General features: G+C 36.3%; 1 long non-coding RNA gene across 1 annotated transcript; it reads right to left on the bottom strand.

Moving 5' to 3' along the window:
• On the bottom strand, positions 291 to 3,825 carry LOC109843962. Its single transcript, XR_002247848.1, has 3 exons — positions 3,700 to 3,825; positions 2,468 to 2,505; positions 291 to 752 (listed from the first exon to the last, which is right to left on the bottom strand). It is a non-coding gene; the product is annotated as an uncharacterized LOC109843962 (long non-coding RNA).

Genomic DNA, 10,508 nt, shown 5'->3' with positions numbered 1-10,508 from the left:
ATCATTTATAAGTATCAAGTCAATTAAACAAAACCATATCTAGCAGCTATTTGGAAATTTCGTCAGGAGAAAAAAATGATTTTAGACGAGTCTTAGAAAAATAAATATCAAGTCAATTAAATAAATTTAGGTCTATGAGTTTGTGAATTGCAATGTTAGAAAATTTTATAAGTTTTTGTTGTTTTTATTAGCTTTTGTCACATAATTAAAGCTAATAAAAACAACAAAAACTTATAAAATTTTCTAACCTTGCAATTCACAAACTCATAGACCTAAATTTATTTATTTGACTTGATATTTATTTTTCTAATACTCGTCTCAAATCATTTTTTTCTCCTGGCGAAATTTCCAAATAGCTGCTAGAATGCTCATAGCTTCAGTAAACATTTTATCCGCTTCTTCTTCGTCTTTGATCTTAACAGCAAAAGAAACATTAACTTTAGCAGTAGTATGAGCATTTTTGCTAGGGACGTAATCAGGATCTGAATCTCTAACCTTCATTTTTTTGTTAACTTCATAAGAGCTTTCCTCATCATCATCATAATACTCCTTAATCGATGGTTCTTCTTCATCATCATATAGTTGAGCCGAAGTACCAATTGCTTGCTTGTTGGTTGAGTGACCCTCATTTAACATCTTTTTCTTCTCACCTTCATCGTCACTTGATGAAATTTCAATAATTTTTTGTCCTTAGCAAAAGTTTTAAACTCATATGGTTTGGGAGCTGATTTGTGTGCTGTGCGTTTTAACATCTGTTATGAAACAACAAAAGAAATTATTAATATAGCTATAATATAAGTCTTGACACTTTAGAGATCATATCGGTTGACGCGAACCCCATAACATGATTGGTACTCTTTCGTATTTGTTACTTTTAACTAATTACATTCTAATATGGAAATTGCTCTAGGACAATGAAGAATTTCTAACAAAAGATTACATTCAATACAAGGATTTCTAACAGAAAGTTATTGATAAGTCATTCTGCCTTGTAACTTGTATGGCTAGGTATAACAAAGGGCAAGCTTGAGTTATAAACATGAGCTTGCAGGCGAGGATCACTAAGTTTATTTTCAAATTGTTCAATCACAAAGAAGAAAACGGAAATAATACCTAATGGATATTAAAAATAGTCACTAAAATTAGTGAGCACCCCTGGTGTTCCTCCCAAAATGAAAAAAAAAAAATCTGTTTGAAACTAAATAACAATTATGAAGCCTACAGATACATACAAGGGAATAAGCTACAAGGCCCTCTTCTTTAATGAAACAACCATTGTATTATTATGAACTAAAATAATAATTATGAAGGCATACAATGCATGTCTAGCATGAGGCCTTAAGCTGTGACTTACACCACCAACCATAACACAGTCAACAAACAGAAGCAGATATGCATGATGTTTGTCAAAAGATTTACAAACGTTCTTCTTATAATACTAAATAAATGGTAGTGCTTGATCACCTACACGGTTAACCTACTGGCCTAAGAATAATAATATACAAAAGTATACTATATTACTATACCATTGACAAACACAGTAACATATGACAATTTTTCCCATAGTGCATGATGCATAAAAATGGACAATTAGTTATCTATGCATACAATAATTGGTATATAAGAGCTTTAAATGTTCTGATTATGATCAAATAGTTTGACCATGGCTTTTTACACTGAAAGCTATACAGAGCCTACTAATTAGTCATTCTACCTTGTAACTTGTATGGTATAACAAAGGGCAAGCTTGAGTTATAAATATGAGATTGCAAGAGACTAATTAGTAGTTTAATTAGGGGGCAAAGTGGGATGAAAAATAGGTAAGGGGGTAAGTAGGAGACGAGTTGAATAGTTTATGGCAGTATCTAGGGATTAAAAATATAGTTCGGAGGGTAAGAATGGAAAAAGTTAATAGTTCAAGGGGCAAATAGGACAGGGAACCTGATTAGTATAAACTGGTTGTATTTTAAACAAAAATTGAAATGTACCGAACTCCTGGATAAAACATCGATGCACAAACCCCTGGATAAATCATCAATGTATCACTATTGCATCAACAAGACATTTTTATAATATGGTGTTATTTCAACTAAAAAGACAATAATCTTTCAAAGAAAAAAGAAAATATGTAATGGGGAAATAAAAAACAGTTCGTTCTATGAAGAACATAAAAAAATTTTGAAAATGTCACAACTAACTCTTAAAATTTAATTGATCATAATCTTGATGTACAGAATATGGGTAGATGCAGTAAATCTGTAATCCTTTATTAAAATGCTGAAAATAATGAATACAGGTCGGAAAACTTGAAACTTGAACTGCAAAGGATCAAAAACATCATAACCAGCAAAATTTTGTTAACTGAACCATTTAGTTTAACGTGTAGGATTATCACTAAATAAATTATAAATGTCATCTAAAAGTTCCTCTTGAGATAACAGAGATAACAAAAAAATTGTAAAATTACCTTGATAGCTTTGTACTCCTCCTATCAACCTCAGATTCCTAACATCATCAATCATCAATACAAAAAAGAAGGTAAGTCATGAACCAATCAACCAATCAACAAGCTACCACAGAGTAAGAAATAAAAATAGGGAAATAGTAATAATAACAATAAATAATAAGAATAACCACAAGTTAAAATTGAAAATAAACACCGTCTTTGCTCCATCCAAACTAAAGCAATACGTTTACAACCACAAAACAACCTAAAATTTCAGTTAAGATATGTAAAGCCCTAGAAATTAGTATCGTTTATAATAACGACAATATTGAGGGGGTTAAAAAACGAACGAAATTGAGGTAAGAGGAGAGGCAGGTGGGGGTGGAGAAAAGGAAGAATCAGAAAAATTTGAGAGGAAGAGGCAGGGGCGGGGGTTGAGAAAAGGAAGAATCTGAAGAGGCATAAGGGGCGGGTGGGTGGAGCGGTAGAGGAGAGGGGGAAGAAGGGGGAAAGAGGGGGGGGGGGGGGGGGGGGGATGAAGAGGCAGGGGGATTCATCCGTTTCTCAATGGTTGAGAAACGAAATTTTGACACTTATTTTCTCTTTAAGTAGTAGTATAGATTTAGATATTTAAATGTCAAAATAATATTTGGAATATATTTGTGCAAGGTCATATCATCTATAAGGTATTTACGTGCTAAAGAAGATATTCATATGCAAGCCAAACAAAATTGAGCTTTTTTAAATTTTCTTTGTAAGAGAGTCAACAACTAAAATGATTATTTAAATTTTACTAAAATGATTATTTGGACTCTAGCTTTTTTAATTTTCTTCTCCATCTTTTTTGTTGAAGATATCTTGGAAATCTTGAAGAAAAATCTGATTTTTCATACTTCGAAGTAAAAAAAAAAAGCTAGCTCTTCAGGCTTTAGCCTCTCCAAAGAATTAAGAAAAAAGAAAAGAAAAGAAAAAATCATCTCTCTTTTTCGTTTGCTAGATTCATTTGTTCCTTGCATATAATAACCACTTGTTGTAGATGCTAATAACATCTACGTCTTCAGCTTAATTTTGGTGATGACTACAGTTATATATGTTGTCTCCATTACTCCTGATTGTTATAAAAATTAAAAAAGAGAAATAAAATCAGAATTTAGATATACTTAGATATACTCTTCTTGGTAGAAATAAGGGGGAAATTGCAGTGGAAAAATAAAGAAATGTAAATGTATGGAAAATGAAGATGAGCTACATACTCGAGGATGCATAGATACGAGACAGATCACGCGTTTAGAGTCTTAGCCGCACTGCGTACCAAAACGAGAGGTGATTAATTTGATCACGTCTCGTAATTGGTCTCACCGGCTTCCTGCGCTTAGGTATGGATGGTACGGGACTAATTTTTTTTTTTTTTTTAGAGAGAGAAGAAACCAAGGTACGTGGAGCTCTAATTGAGAAAAAAACATTTCCTCTCTCCCCCACTACGCTTCAAGGCCACAGCCTTTTTATAGGCTTATATTTGGCTGTAGGCGTTGCAAAATTAAGTTTCTCCCAACTGTGCAATTATTGTCATTGGTCAGTTACGGAAATCATTTATTACATATTAATTGCTTTTCTTTTCTGGTACGTTTTGATTTTGTTTTGTTAAGTACTTCTTAATGCTATGGCGAAGGTTACGCTGGTGACTCGTGAACAACGTGCGACCTAGCTTGTCGTAGTCAACCTTGAAATATGGGACGCGCGCATGAAGAAAGACTTACGGATATGGATAGATCGTGCAAACTTAAATTCTTCAAAATTGGAATTGAATTATATTCCTTTATTGTTTGACAATGCAGCAATCACCGCAACGACCAGGGGATAATAACACTGCTTATTTCCATAAAATTGCTAATGGTAGAAAAAGGAATAATTTGATTGCGTCAATTTCTGAAGATAATGTGGTGGTGAGCTCTGAAGAAGGAATAGCTCAAATTTTTTTAAATTATTATGAAAAGATTTTTGGACAGAGAGAGCCTTATAGATGTCAGCTTGAGTGGAATAAACTTTTCCCTGTGGTTGAATGGGGTCCTAATGATATTGAAACTCCTTTTACTTAAGAGGAAGTTTATAAAGCAGTATTTGATATGAATGGGGATAAATCCCCTGGTCCAGATGGATTCCCTGCTTTATTTTTTCAAGTCTTTTGGGATACGGTGAAAATAGATATTATGAAGTTCTTTGAGGAGTTTTATGAGGGTAAGTTGGAAATTAATAGGCTCAATTATGCCTATATTGTGCTTATTCTAAAAAAGAATGGGGCTGTCACAGTTAATGACTATAGACCTATCAGTCTTCTAAATGTTATTTTTAAAGTGATTACCAAGGTTTTGACAAATAGATTAAATGCTAAATTGGAATGGCTTATTGATCCTGTCCAATCTGGTTTTATCAAACACAGATTTTTGCTGGATTGAGTGGCTGCAGCCCAGGAGATTATTTCTGATTGTTTTCAGAATAAAAAAAGGAGGAATTTTATTAAAACTAGATTTCATGAAAGCTTATGATATATTGGATTGGGATTTTATTATAGAGGTGTTGAAGGCAAAAAAGTTTGGTGTTAAATGGATAAAATGGATCAATTTGTGTTTAAATGGAGGTATGTCTGCCATTAATGTTAATGGTAAGCTTGGGAGGTGAATTATGTCCAAAAGAGGTGTTCGTCAAGGAGATCCTTTGTCACCCCTTCTTTTTGTCCTAGCAGCTGATTCTTTCACCAGAATGTTGAATCTTGCAGTTGATTCTCAACTTATTGAAGGTTTAGGTCCTCCTAATATGACTCACAAAGTTTGCTGCTTACAATATGCAGATGATACGCTGATATTTTGCAAAAATAAAAAAGAACAGCTGACAGTTTTAAAGCTGATTTTATACTTTTTGAACTTGCTTCTGGTTTAAAAATAAGTTTTAACAAGAGTTTTCTTATAGCTCTTGAGAATAATGATTCTTTACAATAAAGCTTGGCCACTATGTTGAATTGTAAAAGTGGGAGCTTTCCCATTACTTATTTGGGGATTCCTTTGAGGCCTGAAAAATTAAAAAAAGATGATTGGTCTCCTTTGATTAAAAAAATTGAGAGAAGGATGGCTTTGTGGAAAGGCAAAACTTTGTCTAGAGGGGGTAGACTGGTTTTAATTAACTCAGTTCTATCTTCCGATGCCTAATTTCTGGTTATCCTTTTTCTTATTCCCTTCATGGGTTATTAATAAAATTGATAGGATGAGAAGAAGATTTTTATGGATTGAATCTTTAGATCATAAGAGTTGTACAAATTTGATCAAGTGGGAGGAGATATGTAGACCTAAGTTGTTTGGTGGACTGGGAATTATAAATCTAAAAACTATGAACAAAGCATTATTAGGGAAATGGTTTTGGAAATGGTTTGAGAATAAACAGGTGCTTTGGAAACAGATCAGTTTTTATAAATATTATGAAAGAAAAGATTAGACAGGATTCTTTCATTCAAGTAGAGGTCAGTTATCTTATTTTTGGAAAAATCTTTTTCTCAATGTTGATAGTTTCCTATGCAGTACTCGTGTGGAGGTGGGAGAAGGAAAACATACTTTATTTTGGCTTGATAAATGGTTAGACTCATATACCCTTGCTTCTTTATACCCATCCCTCTTTATTATCACTTCTTCTCCTTATGCTTCTGTTAGCAATCTGAGGAAAAAAAAGGAATAACAATTGGATATGGGATATTAAGTTCAAGAGGCAATTGACAGGAAGTTTGGTTTTTCAGTTTTTGAATTTACTGAATCTTATCAAGGATATAATTTTTGATCAAAAAGAAGACAACAGAATTTGATTGTGGGAAGCAAATGGTATTTTCTCTGTTAAATCTTTCTATCAATTTCTTATTGATGGAGGTTTACGTTCTGATTGTGCAGACATTTGGAAGCTTTCCATTCCTTTAAAAGTGAAACTTATGGTTTGGCTAGCTTTAAGACAAAGTTTAAATACAAAAGATATTTTGGCTAAAAAAGGAATTCAGTTAGAGCTGAATTGTGTTTTGTGTTCTAAAGTTGAAGAGAGTCATACTCATCTGTTTGTTGAATGTGAGTTTGTATTCTCACTTTGGAGATCTATTCAGTTCAAATTAAAAATTGGAAAAGACTTCAAAATGAAATCCTTAAAAGAAGTGTGGATTAATTGGACCGCTGGGGGAAATAAGGACTGCAAGATGGAAAGAGACGTTATTTTTTGTGCTCTTATTTGGTGCATATGGCAGGAGCGTAATGATATACTCTTTTCTAACAAGAAGAAAAGAGCGTTGGAGATTTTGAATAACATTATGACTTTTTCTACATTTTGGCTAGGTTCTAAAATCATAGGTAGAGTGGCCAGATTGCTAGCATGAAGAAGGAAGAAGAATGAGAGATTAGGAGAATTACAGTCAGTTGGAGCTGCAGGAGAGGAGGAAAGTATCGTGATTCAGCTGGATTAATCTCAATCTACAGTGGTTTAGTTGATATTTTGATGAGTAAGACTGTTGTTGAATATGATACTTACTTTTGTGGTAGTTAAGTTTTCTTTTGGGAGTTTTAACCTTTGTACAAAAGGGTTTTGATGCTTTTGTATTTTCAGTTGACTTTTTGTGCACATTTTTGGTTAGAATGTGCACTTTATATGTAACAACCAGTTTATTAATTTAGCTGGCTGGATTACTATATTGTAATCCATCCTTTTTCTCAAAAAAAAAAAAATTTCCAATTTTGAAGTCTATGAGAAAGATTATATTTTTAACACAATAGTCTTAGCTTCACATGGATAACACCAAATTACTCCATTAATCTCTTCAAATTGAGTGCACCGAATCAACGTATTAATATTTGTATACAGCTTTCCTAAAAGTCTCTTTAATTTGCCATACGTACTAAGGGCTAGTTTGGTATTAATTTTTTAGGGTATTTCTATTTATTTTTTCAAAAAGCAGCTAATAATAATGTTTGGTGAAAACTTTTTTAACATGCTTATTAAAACCGCTTCTCCTTTTAAGGGGGTACTGTTCGTTGGAAAAATTGTTTTCTTCATTGATGATTCCATTGATTACTTTGTTAACAGTTTATCGGTTACAAAGATCCGGTCTTTTTATAAGATCCGGTTACAACAAAATCAAAAAAAGAAATAAAAATTACAACTTTCCTTTTATGTCGAACGAATCGCGAGATCCTGTTTTGCGGTCTCTCGCTTTTGTGGGTTCTTTGCTTGCACCGGGGTTAATCCGTGGACCACCGCGCGATCTTAATCCGGTCGGATCTACACGGTATAGCGGGTGTTATTTCACGAAAGAAATAACAGCCGAGGGGATTACTTCACCAAGGAAATAATAGCCCTAAGTAATCGAAATCGACCAAGCGAAATCAATACTCTTCTCGGGATCAAAAACCAAGTTTTGATCCGGAGGATGACCGTGTAGATCTCAGATCTGATCTCTCTCGAACTCCTGCCTTATTTGGCGTGGATAATCGCCAAGAACCAGATCTGAAAAGTCCTAGTCCTCAAAGTTCCAAAGTTCCAATCTTTTTTAGTCTTGAGTCTTTAATCCAGCAGAGTTTCCCCTCTCCAAAGTCCAACCCCTCAAATCCAATCTTTTTTAGTCTTGAGTCTTTAATCCAGCAGAGTTTCCCCTCTCCAAAGTCCAACCCCTCAAAAATGAGCCCCCCTAGCCTATTTATAGGCACTCAGAACTGTGCCTTGGCACAGGTGACCGAGGCATCGAGCCACCAAAAGGTGGTCGAGGTACCGAGCCACCAAAAGGTGGCCGAGGCACCTAGCCACCAAAAGGTGGCCGAGGCACCGAGCCACCTAGAGGTGGCTCGGTTTTGGCCGAGTCCTCCAAATATTGGTTTTTTTTGTTTTCCGGTTTATCCGAACTCTGATTTGTTGATCTGAACTCTGATTTGGCAGTCCGGATCCTGATTTGGCAGTAAATCCGCTTCGGTGTTCGAGTTCAAATCCGTTCTACGGTTGGATGACCCGTTGACTCACCGAACCGTTAGCTTGATTCCGCACGCGAATGGATGCATTCCGTTGCTTGCGTGCGATTCGTTAACCTCGTCGCCTCGTTAATCCGCTTCGTTGCGTGTCACTTGGCTTCGGTGTTGTGGATTGGCGCTCATGTTTAGATACGTCACCCGATGGTTCGTTGGTTTGTCGAATCACCGTGCTGAGCTGTGCTAAGGGACACATAGGCAGTTTTATACGTCTACAAATACCCCCTCCAAAGTATTTCAGCCTCGTTCTTTTATAGAAGAGTCTGTAATACTTTGGATATGATTGTCCCAACCTTCAATCGGTATAACGGGACCTTGAAATGGCTTCTGTTCTTGATTCTTTCAATCCTTCAGGCTATTGGTGCTTTGTCGAATGTCTGTAAGGGTTCCGGTGCTGCATTTATTGTCTGACAGTTGTCAGAATTTTGAACTTGAAGTCGATTCCTGATTTTCTGATCTTTTAGCTCGTGTTTGCTGGTTCAATATTTTTAGAAAAATATTCTCCAGAAACTTCTCAACCAAAAATAGGGAATAGTTTATACTCGTATACCTTATTGGAGTAATAAGAAGCAGTTTATACTCGTATACTTTTCGGAGTATTTAAGAAGCAGTTTATACTCGTATACTTTTCGGAGTATTGATTCTTTCATTGCAACGCATTGATAGGCGTTGACCTAGGGTTACGTGTTGACCTTAGGGTTTTGAACGTCGTACGTTGACTTTTTGATTGCAACGCATTGACTGGCGTTGACCTAGGGTTACGCGTTGTACGGCGTTGACCTTAGGGTTTTGAACGTTATACATTGACTTTTTGATCGCAACGCGTTGACTGGCGTTGACCTAGGGTTACGGGTTGTCCGGTGTTGACCTTAAGGTTTTGAACGTCGTACGTTGACTTTTTGATCGCAACGCGTTGACTGGCGTTGACCTAGGGTTACGCGTTGACCGGCGTTGACCATAGGGTTTCGAATGTCGTTGGATGCTCAAGTCATGAGACCAACTAATGAAGCTGATGCGTTAGTGACTCTTGTATTTATAGGATTTTTGGCAAACCCTCAGCCATTAATGAGTTTGATAAGCTTTTACCGACTACTGTTTGAGTCGGGCTAGCATGCGGATTGTCTAAATCCGTTCCGTATGTGACGTTGTGCTAAGAGAGTTAACGCTCTTAGTGCTACGATATTGAATACGTAGACTTCGTCTTTCTCACGGGAATAGACTACCCGGCGACGCATGTTAGGCGTTGACTTTAGGATTTTTGGCTAACCCCCAGCCTTCAACGGATTTGGTTAGCCTTTACCGACTACCGTTTGAGTCGGGCTAGCATGCGGATTGTCTAAATCTGTTCCGCATGTAACGTTGTGCTAAGAGAGTGAATTCTCTTAGACTTGGCGCTACGACTTCAAATACGTAGACTTCGCCATTGTCACGGGAGTAGGTTACCCGGCAACGTGTGTTAGATGCTGACTTATCCCTACTTAGACTTCGGGATAAAATACCCCAGAATCGAACTCTGGTGTCTTCTTCTATGGAAAAAGACTAAACCGGCGACGCGTGTTAGGCGTCGGCATATCCTTTCTTAGGATTCAGGATGAAATTCCCCACGCGTATAAGGCATGAATTTTGGTGTTATTAATAACAATCTGCCACAATGTTGAATATGTGAACGGGTATTCTTTTTAACGGTTAAGAACCGGCAGCGCGGGTTAGGCGCAGATTTATCCCTGCTTAGGTTTCAGGATAGAATAACCCAGAATCGAACTCTGGTGTCTTCTTCTTCGGAGAAAGACTAAACCGGCAGCGCGTGTTAGGCGCAGACTTATCCCTGCTTAGGTTTTAGGATAAGATTCCTAATACCTGTGAGGCAGTGTCTTTTTCTAAGGAAAAAGACTAAACCGGCAGCGCGTGTTAGGCGCAGACTTATCCCTGCTTAGGATTCGGGATAAACTTCCTAGGATGAATCCTAAATTGACAAATTTTGGAAAGAAAAGTGGACCTCTCGTTCATTGGAGGAATCGAGAGGGGATTTT

This window comes from Asparagus officinalis, chromosome 1, assembly GCF_001876935.1.
Source record: "Asparagus officinalis chromosome 1, Aspof.V1, whole genome shotgun sequence".
Classification (NCBI taxonomy): Eukaryota; Viridiplantae; Streptophyta; class Magnoliopsida; order Asparagales; family Asparagaceae; genus Asparagus; species Asparagus officinalis.
The sequence above is the reverse complement of the archived record's forward strand: the minus strand, read 5'-3'. Positions and strand labels throughout refer to the sequence as shown.